Genomic DNA, 15542 nt, shown 5'->3' on the forward strand with positions numbered 1-15542 from the left:
GTTATTGACTTATGCCAGGATTCATAGAAGCTGGAGACTCTCAAGCTCCTTGGCACCATACTCCTAGACACCATTTAAAGCTGAATATTCTATTATAGGACCCAAACAAAAACAGGCTGCCCTTCAGAAGTCCATTCAAATTTTCAGTTATTTAAGCCCTGCCCTGGAGGCAATCTAAATTAATTATATCTCTGAATACCACTCCATTTCTCCAACTCCCATGTTTTTTTCACTGCCTAGTCTTCCATCAACAATTTTCAATCATTCAATATTTAGGGTTTTTTATGAAGTACTTGAAGTTTTATATAACTCTCAGAATCAAATGACATTTTTTTGAATGTACATACTTTTGAAATGCCTTTGAACTATTTCATTTACAAACATGGCTCAAATAGGCCACATTTCTAAAGATAAAGGAATTTCAGTAGTTCCCGCTTCTATGACTTTTAGCTCTTAAATGATAAAGCCACACAGTTTCCCTTTCAAAAAGCTTGCTTGCTGAAACAATATGATCCTAATTCTCCCCCACCCCAGGATAAAGTCCTTAAGTATCAAAAGAGTATTCAATTTATACAGACACAAATATGTGCTTAAACAGAATACCGCAGCATAAATTACAGGACTTGTGGTGAAGCTTGAAGCTGATTTGCAGGTGAATACAGTTCTTTGTCCCAAATCCTTTTTGTTAGTGTCAGTGTCAGTTTTGACTGCAGAAGGGTCATTAAAGTGCACTGTATCAGCTAGACTTGATACATAGACATGTCAGAACAGGGGTAGCATATTTTAACTCATCTGTCCAGCAGTTCTTTTCCTCAAAAGACTAAAGAGAACACCTTCATAAATAAAAGTGTATTCCAAAACTTTTGTTTCTTTCTCAGGGGCAAGGACACCTATCGTAAAGAGAACTAAGGATTATACCCATGCCAATTTGTACATATTCAAGTTTCTACAACTAAACAGAATCCTGCTGGAATTTGAAGAAATAAAGTAGTAATTATTTTAAAAATATCTTCTGAATTGTTTTTATTCTATGTTTTTGTTAAGAATTTGTACTTGAATGAGTTCAGTTAATAATATACACTAATTTTTGCACAATGTGATCACATAAGCGTTAATGAAACTGTAACAAGATAGATATTTTCAGGCTTGTAGAACACATTGTTTCCATCTATCTTCAGGTCATTTCAGCATAAAATGGCAGATGCAATCACAGCAAACAGTCTAGGATGGAACATGTTTCTCATTAACAAGAAAAAAATGTCTTTTTTCTCATTTCTTCAGACTACATAAAAATGTTTTATCTCTACTTTCATAACATTTATTACTTTATTACAAAAACAATATCATCTAAACCTCCTCAAAATGGTGGTGTGGGATAACACTGAACTCGTCTACCTCCTCCCATGGACATACAGAATATGTACCTGCATATAGTGCAATTCATCCTGAAGAACTGAGGGCTGATTAAACAGCTTCTGCATGACAAATGATAGAAGGACCACAAAGAGAAGAGTAGGAGGGATTAAGACATGGTAAGGAGAGGGACTGAAACACAATAATGACAGGAATCGAGCCCCAGTGCTGCAACTTGTAGTACCAAGGGATGTCACTTAGGGGCCGGTGCATAGAGTTGCCTGCCACGGGACACAGCAAAAAACAAACAAACAAACAAACAAACAAACAAACAAAAACAGCATTTTAAAAGGAACCTAGACTATACATGAAAGAAATCCATTCACTAGCCCTAGAGCATCTGCCAAATGGGCAGGGAACTGGAATTAGAGGTGCCAGTGAGTACCACTTTTTATATTCTCCCTTTATTTTGATAGCATGGGCAGGAGCACAGTTCAGGCACTCTAGCTGGCCTTCCAAGGCTGCCTCATTGTTCCCTGGGCTCCTGGCCCATAGCAGTTCCAGCCATCCCGCAAAGGTAGGCCCAGCACAGAGCACCCCAGGACCCCCCAGGCTGCATGCAATCCAGCCATTCCACCCAGGCAGCCCCAGAGCTGCACACTCCAAGACCCCCACAGTCAATGCAGGCTGCATCTCCTGCCATCCTGCCAAACTAGTCCCTATGCGATGTGCCCCAGGACCCCCAATACTACATACACCCTAGTTCCAGCATTCCTGCCAATGCAGCCCTGACACAACACATCCCACCCCCGCTCCTCACCAGCCTATGACTGATCCAGCCATCCTGCCAAGGTGGCACTAGTGTGGCATGCCCCAGCCCATGCCCTCCCCAGTCCCAGTGGTCCCACCAGGGCAGCTTTTGCAAGACAATCTCCAGGACACTTTCAGCCTGTATCTGAGCTGGCCATCATGCCAAGGCAGCCCAGGACCGCCATCCCCCCCAACTCACACTCATTTCAGCTCCAGTGGTCCTGCTAAGGCAGCCCCAGTATAGCATGACCCAGGACCCAAAGCCCGCACTAGCTCCAACTGCCCTGGCCCCAATACTGCATACTCTGGGGCTCACTCAGCCTACCCCCACTCCAGCTCCAACCAGCCTGCCAAAGCCACCCAGCACATGAAGTCTACACAGGTATTGCTCCTGCAAAAGGCCACTACTTCAAGACCAGGAGAGGCAGCTGTTACACCTAATTTATAGAAACAAACGCAGAGTCAAAAAAAATGAGACAGAAAAAATGTATGCCAAATTAGAGAACCAGGTAAAACTGAAGGAAAAAAAAAATAATTAAACATAGATAAGTAATTTTCCTGCTAAAAGAATTCAAAGTAATGGTAATGAAGATGCTCACTGAACTCAGGAGAAGAATGAAAAAAAAAAAAAAACAGTGGTAATTTCAACAAAGAGTTAGAAAATATAAGAACCAATAAGAGCTGAAGAATATAACTGAAATGAAAAATACTCTAGAGAGAATTCAAAATACATTAGATGATATATAAGAAAGGATCAGTGATCTGGAAGACAGCATAGTGGAAATTGCCTAATCAGAAAAAGAAAAAAGAAAAAAGAATTTTTTAAAATGAGGATAATTTAAGGGACCTCTGGGAAACATGAAACATATTAATATTTGCATTTTAGTAGTGCCATAAGGAGAAGAGGGAGAGAAAAGAAAATTTATTTGAAAAATATAATAGCTAAAAAGTTCTCTAACCTGAGTAAGAAAACAGACATGCAGGTCCAAGAAGCATAGAGTCTCAAGCAAAATGAACCTAAAGAGATCCACACCAAGTCACATTATAATTAAAATAGTGAAATCAAAGATAAAGAAAGAATCTGAAAGAAACAAGAGAAAAACAAGAAGTCATGTACAAGGAAAAGCTCCAAGGCTATAAGTTGATTTTGCAGCAAAAATTTTCCAGGCCAGAAAAGAACAGCAAGATATATTTAAAATACTGAAGGGGAAAACCTTACAACCAACAATATTTTATTCAGCAAGGTAATCATTCAGAATTAAAAGGGAGGTAAAGTTTTCCAAAGAAGCAAAAACTAAAGTTCATTACCACCACTACACCTGCCTTACAAGAAATATTAAAGGTTTTCTTTAAGCATTAAAAAAGGCCATAACCGGATAAGAAATAGATGAAATAAGAAATCTCACTGGTAAAGGCAAATATATAGTACAGATAGTGGATAATCCAATTAAAAAAACTAATACAAAGGTTAAAAGACAAAGGGAGTAAAATCAACTATAACTATAATAGGGGTTATGCAAAATAAAAAGATGTAAAATATGATATCAAAAACATAAAACGTGGGAGGAGTCAAAATGTAGTGCTTTGAGAATATGTTCAAACTTAAGCAATTATCAGCTTAAAATAGACTACTATATATTTTAAGAGATACATAGTAACTTCAATACATACATAGTAACTTCATAGTAACTTCATAATAACCACAAACCAAACATACATAGTAACAATACATGGTAACTTCATAATAACCACAAACCAAAAACCTACAATACACAAAAAATTAAGAGAAAGGAACCCAACCATAACACTAAAGCAAACCATCAAACCATAAGAAAAGAGACCAAGAGAGAAAGAAAGGAACAGAGAACTACAAAAACAACCAAAAAACAATTAACAAAATGGCAATAAGTACTCACCAATCAATAATTACTTTAAATGTAAATGGACTAAATGATTTAGTCCATTATAAAAAGAAGACCCATCTATATGCTGCCTTTGAGAGTTTTATGTCAGATCTAAAGACACATGTAGAAAATAAAGGGATGGGAAAAGATATTCCATGCAAGTGGAAACAAAAAGAAAGCCAGGGTAGCAATATCCATATCAGATGAAATAGACTTTAAAACAAAGACTGTAACAAAAGACAAGGGCATTATATAATAATAAAGGGGCCAATACAACAAGCAGATATAACATTCACATATATGTATGCACCCAACATAGAAACACCTAACTATATAAAGCAAATATTAATAGACATGAAGACAGAAATTGACATTAATACAATAATAATAGGGGACTTTAATATCCCCACTTTCATCAATGAATAGATCATCCACACTGAAAATCAGTAAGGAAACAGTGGCCTTTAATGATAGATCAGATCATAGGGATTTAATAGATAATACAGATAATTTCATCCAAAATCTGAAAAATAAACATTCTTTCCAAGTGTACATGGAAAATTCTCCAAGACAGATAACATGTTGGGCAACAAAACGAGTCAATAAATTCAAGAAGACTGAAGTTATATCAAGCATCTTACCTGACCACAACGACATGAAATTAGAAATCCATTACAAAAAAAAAACTGAAAAACACACAAGCACGTGGAGACTAAACAACATGCTACTAAACAGTCAATGGTTCGACCATGATTTCAAGGAGGAAATTAAATACTTGGAGACAAATGCAAATATAACTTTCCAAAATCTATGGGATGCATCAAAAGCAGTTCTGAGAGGGAAGTTCATAGTGAAACAGGCCCCCCTCAAGAAACAAAAAAGAAAAATCCTAAAAAAAAAATCTAACTTTACTCCTCATTAAGAAAAAAAGTGAGAGGGCCCAAATAAATAAAATTAGAAATGAAAGAAGAAAAGTAACAACTGACACCACGGAAACATAAAGGATCACAAGAGACTACTACAAACAATTACATGCCAATGAATTGTAAAACCTAGAAGACATGGCTAAATTCCTAGAAATGCAAGACTGAATCATAAATAGAAAACCTGAATAGAGTGATTATAAGTAATGGAATCAGCAATTTAAAAACTTCCAAAAAGCAAAAGTCCAGGACCAGATGGCTTCACGGGTGAATTCTACCAAATATTTAAAGAGTTAATACCTATCCTTCTTGAATTATTCCCTCCCCATCCCCGCAAAAAAAAAAACAAAAACAAAAAAAAAAAACAAAAAAAAAACCTGAATAGGATAGAATGCTTCCAAACTCATTTTATGAGGCCATTTTATGAGGTTTTGGTACCCTGATACCAAAACCAGACAAAGACACCACGAAAAAGAAAATTAGAGGCCCATATCCCTGGTGAACATAGATGTAAAAGTCCTCAACAAAATATTAGCAAACTGAATTCAATAATACATTAATAGTATCAGACACCACAATCAAGTGGGATTTATTCCAGGGAGACAAAGATGGTTCAACAGCCACAAATCAATCAACATGATACATACATTAACAAAGTAAAGTATAAAAATCATATGATCATTTCAATAGATTCAGAAAAATCATCTAAGAAGATTTAACATCGATTTATCATTAAAGACTTTCAAGAAAATAGATATAGAAGAAATGTACATCAACATAATAAAGGCCATATATGGCAAACGCACAGCTAACATCATACTCAATGGTGAAAAGTTAAAAGCTTATCCTTCAAGATCAGAAACAAGACAAGGATGCCCATTCTTGATACTTTTATTCAACACTGTATTGGAAGTCTTCAACAAAGCAACTAGGCAAGAGAAAAAAATTAAAGGCATCCAAATTAGAAAGGGAGATTCATCATACGATTTTGAAAATAGAAAGAAAATATTTTTTTAACATTAAGGTATTATTCTGAAATGAGGAATCAAAGTCTGATTCTTTTCAGTATTAAAACTAGTTAGCCTGTATTTGCATGCATTGGCACCAAAACGTGATATAATGATTCTTAGGAGAAAAATGGACATGCTAACACACACATTTTATTGATGCCACTTACTCCAGCCCCCAAAATCATAAGTTAAGACTGTTAGCACAACAAGCAACACCAGTCTTTAACCCTGAAGATGTCAGTGTGGCTGATGGGAGGACAGCAACAAGTGCAAAAGAATGGTAAAGGCAGATCCCAGAGCCTTGAGCTCCAAACATGTTGAGTCTTTTTGTTCTGCTTTGGGAGAAGATGACCTTCTCTTTGGAGTTCCTTGGGCGGAACCACAATGACTGAAACTCAGGCTCCATCAAAGAGACTGTTCCATCTCATCAGGGCAAAGCAGTTCATTTTAGGATAGCCTCTCTCATCTCAGAGAAATAATCTAGCCATGGCAACAGAGGAAACCAATCATTGTTAGGCATTTTAATGCCTAAACCTACTTTGCTAGTTTATACTTTAAGAACCATTCTCAACAATAGCAGTTATTGCTTCTCCTCCAAAGAAACGTACTGTTAAAATCAATTATAAATTCATTACATTTGAATATTTAATTTCTTCCAATACACAATTTACATGGCTTCAAATTGTTGGCCTCTGATTTTCAACTTCAAAATGATCTAAAACTATTTGTCCGGGGAATTATTTCTCAACAGTGGACTTTTCTAAGTTGCCACAATAATCTCATGGTGCTCCTGTGAGGATTCAATGTGAAAAGGCCTTCAAAGTACTTACTAACACTTTGCTTTATGCCCACTCATTTATTGCCTTTACAAACCAAAATTCTATTTTATATACAGTTGATTTTCTGGGAATTGTTCTTATTGTTTTGTTTTCTTACACTAGAAAAAATGTCCCATGCTTTTAAAACTTCTTTTAAATTATTTTTAAAGTCTACCTAATAATCCATTACTGGAAAAGTTTTCTAACAATATATTTATTGCTGAAGACTTTGGTAGTTCCAGATTATTCCTATAAATAATACTGAAGTGAATATTTATTTAAATTAAATTTTATCTATAAATTTGTTGCTCTATCTCCAGTCATTTTTTCTTAATTCCTATTTTAGTATATTTAACTTGCAAGATTTTCTAAAAATCACACGATGTCAAAGAAAAACAAAATGCAAAAATGTGTAATATATTCTTTGGAAGGCAGTGTAACTTGTCTTCTATGACCTCAGTAAATTTTTAATTGAAAAAAATAAATAACTGTCTAAAAATTTAATTTCACTTTGTGGAATAAAAACGCGCCTGAGTTTTTAATTTTTGTTCAAGTAAGATGATAACTTTATATGACATTAATTTAAACTAGAATATACTTTATGCAGCAAAACATTGTAACTGGTATTTTTCTCTCAAATCATAGAGAATAAGATTTTTTGTCAAGTTATTCAGAGAAAGGGTCAGGTGAATGTAGCCTTCCTCATAAGACTAAATATTTTCTTGTGCCATTTATGATATTGTGCTAGTTGACAACAGATTAAAAACTAAACTTAAAAAGCCCACAGCCACAGCCTGTATCAGCAAGGAGGAGGCTCCAGAATCCATCCATAACTATGCTTTTACTTACTTACCCATAGGTCCTCCTGCTGATCTAAATCCAGATATAACAGAATTTTATGATCCTATTCCCATCTGACATTTCAGTCACAACCCCAGTCTAAGAAGAGAAAGACTGATTTGTAGGCATTACTCACAAGAAAATGTTTTAAAAGTTTGTCAGAATTTAATTTATATATTCTTTAAATAACACCAAAGTCCATAATGCATCTATGAAAATAATAATTGAGCACTTATCCAGAAATGTTAATTTATATCATATGTAACCTAAAGAATGCTAATTTAGTATAAATGCCTGTGGATAGTTTTGAGGGAAAAAAATAGCCTGTTAAAAAGAAGCAAAAATTGAAACAGGGAAGAAAAAGACAAAAATGCTGATATTTGTCAGGCTGTCCTAAAATACAAGCATAATAATGGACACTCGTGAATCTCAGAAAACAACTAAATATAATCTCGGTGTAAATATAGTTTATTATCTTCCAAGCTATGTTAAGACAAAGGTACCTCTACTAACCTCAAGGAAGTTTTAAATTTGGTCATAAATAAGCATTTAACAGAATTTTCTATTCAATTACATTATACTTAGCAATGTAACAAAATGGAATAGCCTATTCAAAAAATTACATATTAAAATGTCTTAATTTTCCATCAAATATTTATTGAGAACCTAATATGTGTGCCTAACAACATGTTTTACATTAAGGTCATGGGGAGCTTAAAATATACTGTGAAAGTAAGTTATTTCACCATTACTCTAATCATAAATTCTAGCATTGTAGCTTGGAAAGATATATCTGGCTAATCAGATCAGTTTTAGATTAAAGTCTTTTAGAAGACTTTATAAAAAACATTCCTCAATAACTTACTAGAAAATCTATTTAGATAATGCTCTTGATGACTGAAGTCATATTTTGAAACATCTAATCTCATAACACCATTGTTTACAGAGAGAAAACTTCTATTTCAAGTTTTCTGCCATGAGTAGAATCAAGGAGAGTTTGAAGGAGGTAAATATAAGACAAAACAAAAAGGGATTCTTGGTTCCATTTTTTTTTTTTTAACTAATTTATCTGAAGTAATCTGTACTATGGGAGGGCATAGGTTGAGTTTGTTCAGAGCATACAAAGCATATCAAGCAAATAAGGATTTCTGAATGCCTGGCTTATGGTTGCACATCACTAAAGTACAGAGTAGTAAATAGAAGATAACAAAGATCTGTGGCCCTTACTCTTAAGAAGCTTTCTATCTATTAAGATAGATGAAGTTGCCGAAGTTTATAAAAAGTGGGGAAAATAGGGAAAGTAGCTTTAAAAGGTTCCTTCAACCTTAAAGGGTGGGCAATATTTAAAAAGGTTAAAAAGAAAAGGTGAGGATGATCAGATAAGAGAAATGGCATGAGAAATACTTTAGGGTGATAATGAACAAGGCAAGTTTAGGGGAAGCTGAGAGGATCAATCTCACTTGATCAAGGTATGAGAGGTAGAGACCAACATGCTAAATTTCATGAAGATGGGGCAGAAAGTTCACGAGAAGAGGCAGAAAGGGCAGAAGAAGGTAGATGAGGGTTTATAGGATGACTGAATACATATGTGGGGAAGTGGATATACCTATAAACTGAAACTTGAGGGTCCTTCTTCACAAAAGGCATGTGAATAATGAGACCCCCAATGGAGTTTTGAAGCACAATCCTCAAGCTTCTACTTCCAATCAATATTTTTCCACAAATATTTATTGAGCCACCTAAATTGTTATTAAATACCTACACGGACAAGTAGGTATTTATTATCAAATAAATAAATCCAATATCTTTCCTCCAGGCAACCAGCCCCACATCAACATCCTGAAATTGTCCACGAATCTTCTAAAACATTTACTGATATCTAAGATCAACAGTGCGTACTTTTTATTTCTGGAGACAAGGTTCACATGTGTCTCTTAGGACTGAAAAGTGCCACGACCTCTTTCAGAAATCTGTTGTTCTTTTCTGAGGGCTTGCACTCTGTGGCTACTGCCAAAATGTGAGGCTTCAGAAATCTAGACTTTACAATGATATTCTCTTTTCGTCACTCTGCTCCTCACCTGCATCAATAAAACTTCAACATGCTGTGAGGAGACTGCCCCTCTCCCATCCCAGAGCTACACAAACAAGGGTATCCAAACTGGACTGGAATTTTTAGGGTCACTAGAACAGCCACTTGGCTTCAAGCTTGGCTGGACTGAGAGATTTTACTGACTATCAATTCACACACTTCAACCTACCTTCCACCTCTGGACAAAGCACAAAGGCAGTCCATTCCCTGTCATTTTTACCAATATTGTGATTTTAGAACCGTGTTGGCTTCCTGTAACCCAGGATTTGCCCACAATCACCAACCAATGTCTACCCCCAGCCATACTGATAATGTTTAAGCTCAGAGATATTTGGCATCTCCTCTCCACTTCTTTATAACCACCAAAGGAACATGAATCCTCGTATAAATTTACTCACACTTTTCCAAAAGCCCTTCAGTTGCCATATCTCAATAGTTCCATGAAAAAATTAAAATGCCACTTTACCAGATGTTTGTCATAGTTAGAAAGAGACAAACATTTCTACTGGTACCTAGAGACCAAGAGATCAAGAGAAAAGAAAGAAGACACAGAGACTATTGAAGTCTTAGGTAGTTATTATATTGATTCTTTTCCATCACGTTCACTGTGCTTCAACAAGAATGATTTAAGACTACATGCAACTATTTTAGTGACTATAAAAAAGTCTATAATTGATTGGAGCAATAACATGTTGAATAAAACCATCTATTGTAGCTTCATAAAAAAACTGGCATCTCATTTGTTTTCAAATAGATATTTGAGTAGATCTGACATATTTTTTAAGATAATTTATTCCTTGGGCTTAATATGTGAATATTTTCAGTTATGATAAAGCATTACAAAATATCAAATACTTGTTTGCTAATCTTCTGAGGATTGTGACAAATTAAGAAATATGATGCAAATATGCTTTCCCAGATTAGAACAAAAATAAAGATTGTAATCCAAACAAAAAAAAATGGCAAATCTTAATGTTTTAAACAGAGCCATAATACTTTCTTCTCAAAAATCAAGATAACAATAAAAATGGAAATTTAGATTGGTACATTCAACTGTCAATATAGGTGATTATAACAATCTACAAGTCACCAAAGACTTTATCTATTCTGATATTTAAACAGCTAAACTTAATATTAAAAAATACATTATTTAATATTGAAAGAAGGATAGGACCACTTAAGCTTCTTTAATCCCTTAAGTACAAATTGAATACAGTTGTGGAAGAGTTTCAACTGTTTCCAGTTTCTGAGAACACATTAGGCTACTTAATATAACATCCTAGTGTATTGTTTGCTTTTTGATACCAAACAAGATGGACTGATTGAATCGCTCACAGGTATTCATTCCTTTAATAAATATTTATTGAAAGATTATCATGTCTGACACTGGGAGAGAGGATGTTCTTACATCGCTTAATTGGAATTCAACAAGTCTTCTCATGCTTTAATGAGAATTAAAAGTTAATATTTGAATAGTGTTTAAAACAGTGTGGGGCACATAGTAAGTGCTATAGAAATGTTTGTTAAATAAAATATATTGAAGAGTCGACTATAACATGATCTTAAATATTTTGGTTGTTCCATGTCTTCTCTCATCAAGGTTTCTATGGCCTAAGAGATAGTGGGAGAGCCCTGAAATACCAGCCAGGAAGCTGAGCACAGGAAATAACTAAGTCAATATGCACCCATATAAAACTCAACTGACAGTGAATGTTTCTGAAGAAATATTGTAGTACTGTCATGATAGGTTTTATGTTGCCTTTAAACATTTATTTGGCAAGTACTTCTGAAACACTGTATATCAGATTTTGCTCCAACTGCTTTATATATAATAACTCAACTCTCACAATATCCCTATGATGCTGAGAAAGAGACTTTCTTCTACCTCTCAAAATTCTTTCAGTTGGTCTAATAATTAAATCTACATAAGACAAATTAACGAGAGAAAATAACCAAATTCAATTACATACATATGTCTGGGAACCCTATATATATATATATATATATATATATATATATATATATATATATATATATATATATATATATATATATATATATATATATATATATATATAAATATATATAAATATATATATATATATATATATAAAAGAGTCAGAGACCTCACCTATATGAGAGGTTCAGAGATAAAAAGGGGAAATGAAGTATATATAACATTCTGAGCTAAGGATGAGGTAAGGCATCTCAGGGCTTCAGAGGGGAGGAAAATAATTCGCGTGATGATAAGAACAGATATTCAGTAATTAGAAGTTTGTCTTGCCCTATAGATAGGTCATTAAAAGTTACTTCTAGTCATTTACTTTGTTTTTTAGATTCCACATAAAAGCAAAATCATATGGTATTTGTCTTTCTCTGTCTGACTTATTTCACTAAGCACAATACCCTCTAAGTCCATCCATGTTTTCATAAATGGCAAGATTTTATTCTTTTTTTATGGCCAGGTAATATTCCATTGTATATATGTACCACATCTTCTTTATCCATTTGTCTATTGATGGACATTTAGGTTGCTTCCATATCTTGGCTATTTTAGATAATGCTGCAATGAACATGGGGGGGAATATATCTTTTTGAATTAGTGTTTTAGATTTCTTCAGATAAATACCCAGAAGTGGAATTGCTGGATCATATGATAGTTTCACATGATAACTACTTTTGATATTCAAGTGTATTTTGCAAAAACAGCTGGAACCCATCAAGCATTAGCAAAGAACTCAGAAAGCACACCCATATTTTCTTCAACTGAGCAGAGGAAATTCTAACCTCTTTGCCCTCATCCTAGTTCCTTGCCCTCAAGCCACTACAAATAAGGATGTGTAAGCAATCTACACATCACAGAGGGTAGTACATACCAACAACATGAACCATGACTTTTCCGTACTAAATAAATTGCAACAACTACCATGAAATATTTTTAAAAGTTGCCTTCAACTTAGAAATCCTGTCTAAGAAAATGCAACAAAGGAAGCAGACTTTTCTCAAACAGCCAAAGATGAAGATGAATGTTAAAATATGACACTTGTGTCCATCCCCTTTTTCTGAAGACCAAAGAATCATTGTGGCAACTTATCAAGAAGAGTTAAAGCTAGAAAACTGCTAATAATGTGTCTGCCTCAAAGACAAAGATCAAGACTCATCCAGTATTTTCCAAGGACAGAACAGTTTGTTTCTCAGTTCTCCCCACAGTGTTGCTCTGATTGGTAAAATAAGAGTATAAAAGAGTGCAGAACTTTGTTAATGTTTGCAACCACAGATCCTGCCAACTGCTGTCTCCTCTTTAGCTGAGCACTTTTTGGGCCACTGAAGCTGGAGTGTCAGCTCCTGGTTTGACAATGCTTTACTAAACAGAGAGACTTCAATATGTTTTCTGCCCAAAATGTTCAAAACAGGCACAGAAGCTTCCCAGGCCTGATGCTTGAGCCTCCCACAATTGCTCAGCAAAATCACTCTATCAATCATGATTATTTGGTGCCCCCCTCTGGCTTCACTGCAGCAATTTAATTTAGCTCCTCTGAAAAACTGAAAATTCCTAAGCAAAAGTCCAGGGTAGAATCACAAAAACTGCCTGTAAGAGAAACCTCCTCATTTTGTCTGCTCTTATAATTATTCCAATCTCCAAGGCAAAGGAAGATTTGATGGGGCTGACTGCATGCTTTTAAAGTCATAATATACTTAAAGTGATATAATTTTGTTTTATGGATTTTTAAATATCTCCCAAGGAGATTAGAGAATTCTATCAGTTAATTCTAACAGTTACGGTAGCTAGGCTACCTGGGCTCTGCTCAGAAGAGTAAGGTGATTCACTTAGGAGAAATCATTCTGTAAATCTGAGACTGCCTTGGAACACTGTGCAACAGAAATCTGTATCAAAAACTCAGGTTAAATAATATTACTTATTAAGGTCATACAACTCTTATCATTTCAAGTTATACATTAGCCTTTATCCAAGTCCCATGGAAGTTTTAACTAAACAGGTACGAGTTGTTTCCTGTCATGGGAAGCTTCCAGAACCCCAAAGTTTCTTCTCTATATCCAAGGCCTCCTGCACTGTGGCCACTCTATTTGGGGTGATCATATTCTTTATGATAGGTCAACATGGTCTGATCTCTTTTAGGGACAACACACACACTGGTTTCCAGTTTATGTCATTAAGGAACTGGACAAGGGGGCAGGGACTCCTGCCCACGTTTACTAAGAGAGATGAGTCAGTGCAAGTGCCCAAGTTAAGGTTAAGAGATGAGGCCCGTTGGGGTTTCCAGAGCAGCCACTAAGAGTCTGCTCATGACAGAGCATAATGACAAGGAGCAGGTGTTTCTGAAAAGACAAAAGGGTAAAGAGCCAAGGAGGCTTCTTGAGGTTGATAGGAAGATGACTATGGAGCAAATCTTTGCAGATGGCTTTGGGGGTTAGTGCTAATTCCTGGCATAGTGGGCGGACATGAAGAAGATACACATATGACACATAGGGAAGACTATGGGGCATCCCTGATTCTTTCTTTCTTGCTCTTCATTCAGAGTTCTGAAATTCAGGGACTTCCTGATCCTTTTTTCTAAGTGGTAAAAAATGAAACTGAAAAAGTCTCTGAGGAAAGAAGATCAATTAAAATTCAGCCTTGAGATAAGGAGCAAATCAAGAACATGGATCGAAGACCTTTTCTGAAAACCTCTGAAGCAACTAAGTTTGTACTCAGTAAATACTCTCGTTTGGAAAAAAAAAAAAATGACTAAGGAAGAGAATAATAAAACTATAACAGTGAGGTGTTGCTTTAGTATTAGATCCTATGGAAACCAGTTATTCTGTCCTTCAACAAAAGACTACATGGGCAGGAGGCTATATATGCACCATTCACTAAATATTATGAGTATCATAGTTTATAAGCCAAAGGTGGTTCTAAAAACTAAAAACAGTTTTATTGACGTAGTCTCTCGGTATCATCTGTAAGGCAATACAGGCATACTTCATTTTATTGTGCTTCACTTTATTGTGCTTTGCAGATATTGAATTTTTTACAAATTGAAAGCAATATCCTCCACCAGCAAAATGATTACAACTTGCTAAAGGCTCAGATGATGGTTAGCACTTTTTTTTGGCAATAAAGTATTTTTTAATTAAGGTATGTACACTGTTTTTTAGACATAATGTTATAGCGAACTTATACTACAGTATAGTGTAAATGTAACTTTTATGTGCATTGAGCAACCAAAAAAATCCATTTGACTCTTTTTATTGTGATATTCACTTTATTCTGATGGTCTGGAACTGACCCTGCAATATCTCTTAGGTATGCTCATACTTGCAAAAATTATTTAAATAAATGATAACTTTGTAAATAGTAATTTCCAGTGGTGAACGGAGGTGACAGTTCTTCACTACCAAAATATTTTCTTTGGCAGATGAGATTAACTGAATCAGAAATCTGACAGTGAAATCATGCAACCAAATTCCCTAGCATAACATTTATCACATTGTGTTAGAGCTGTTTGTTAATATCTTTACTTGTATTCCTAGATGACATAATATTTGCCCATTACTCTCCAATGCCTTTCACAAGGTTTTACATATAATAGGCCTGCAAATCATGGTCGTTTTGTTTTGTTTTGTTTTGTTTTGTTTTGTTTTGTTTTGTTTTGTTTTGTATTCAACTGAATATCCCTTTTAAGGCCACTTTGGTCACTGGTTTTAATAAAGGAATAGTAGATTGAAAGTACAAGTTCTGATATTTCATACTAGGTAATTTTTTTTTTTTTTTAATGAATGAGGGTCTGATCTGG

The 15542-nt window shown here is 34.9% G+C and overlaps 1 pseudogene; it reads left to right on the forward strand.

The window, feature by feature from the left end:
* Nucleotides 1–2221: 2221 nt before the first annotated feature.
* Nucleotides 2222–15542, forward strand: part of LOC120598136 (phosphatidylinositol N-acetylglucosaminyltransferase subunit P-like) — a 79006-nt pseudogene continuing 65685 nt past the window's right edge.

The sequence above is a fragment of the Pteropus medius genome, unplaced genomic scaffold (assembly GCF_902729225.1).
Source record: "Pteropus medius unplaced genomic scaffold, Ma_sr-lr_union100, whole genome shotgun sequence".
Lineage (NCBI taxonomy): Eukaryota > Metazoa > Chordata > Mammalia > Chiroptera > Pteropodidae > Pteropus > Pteropus medius.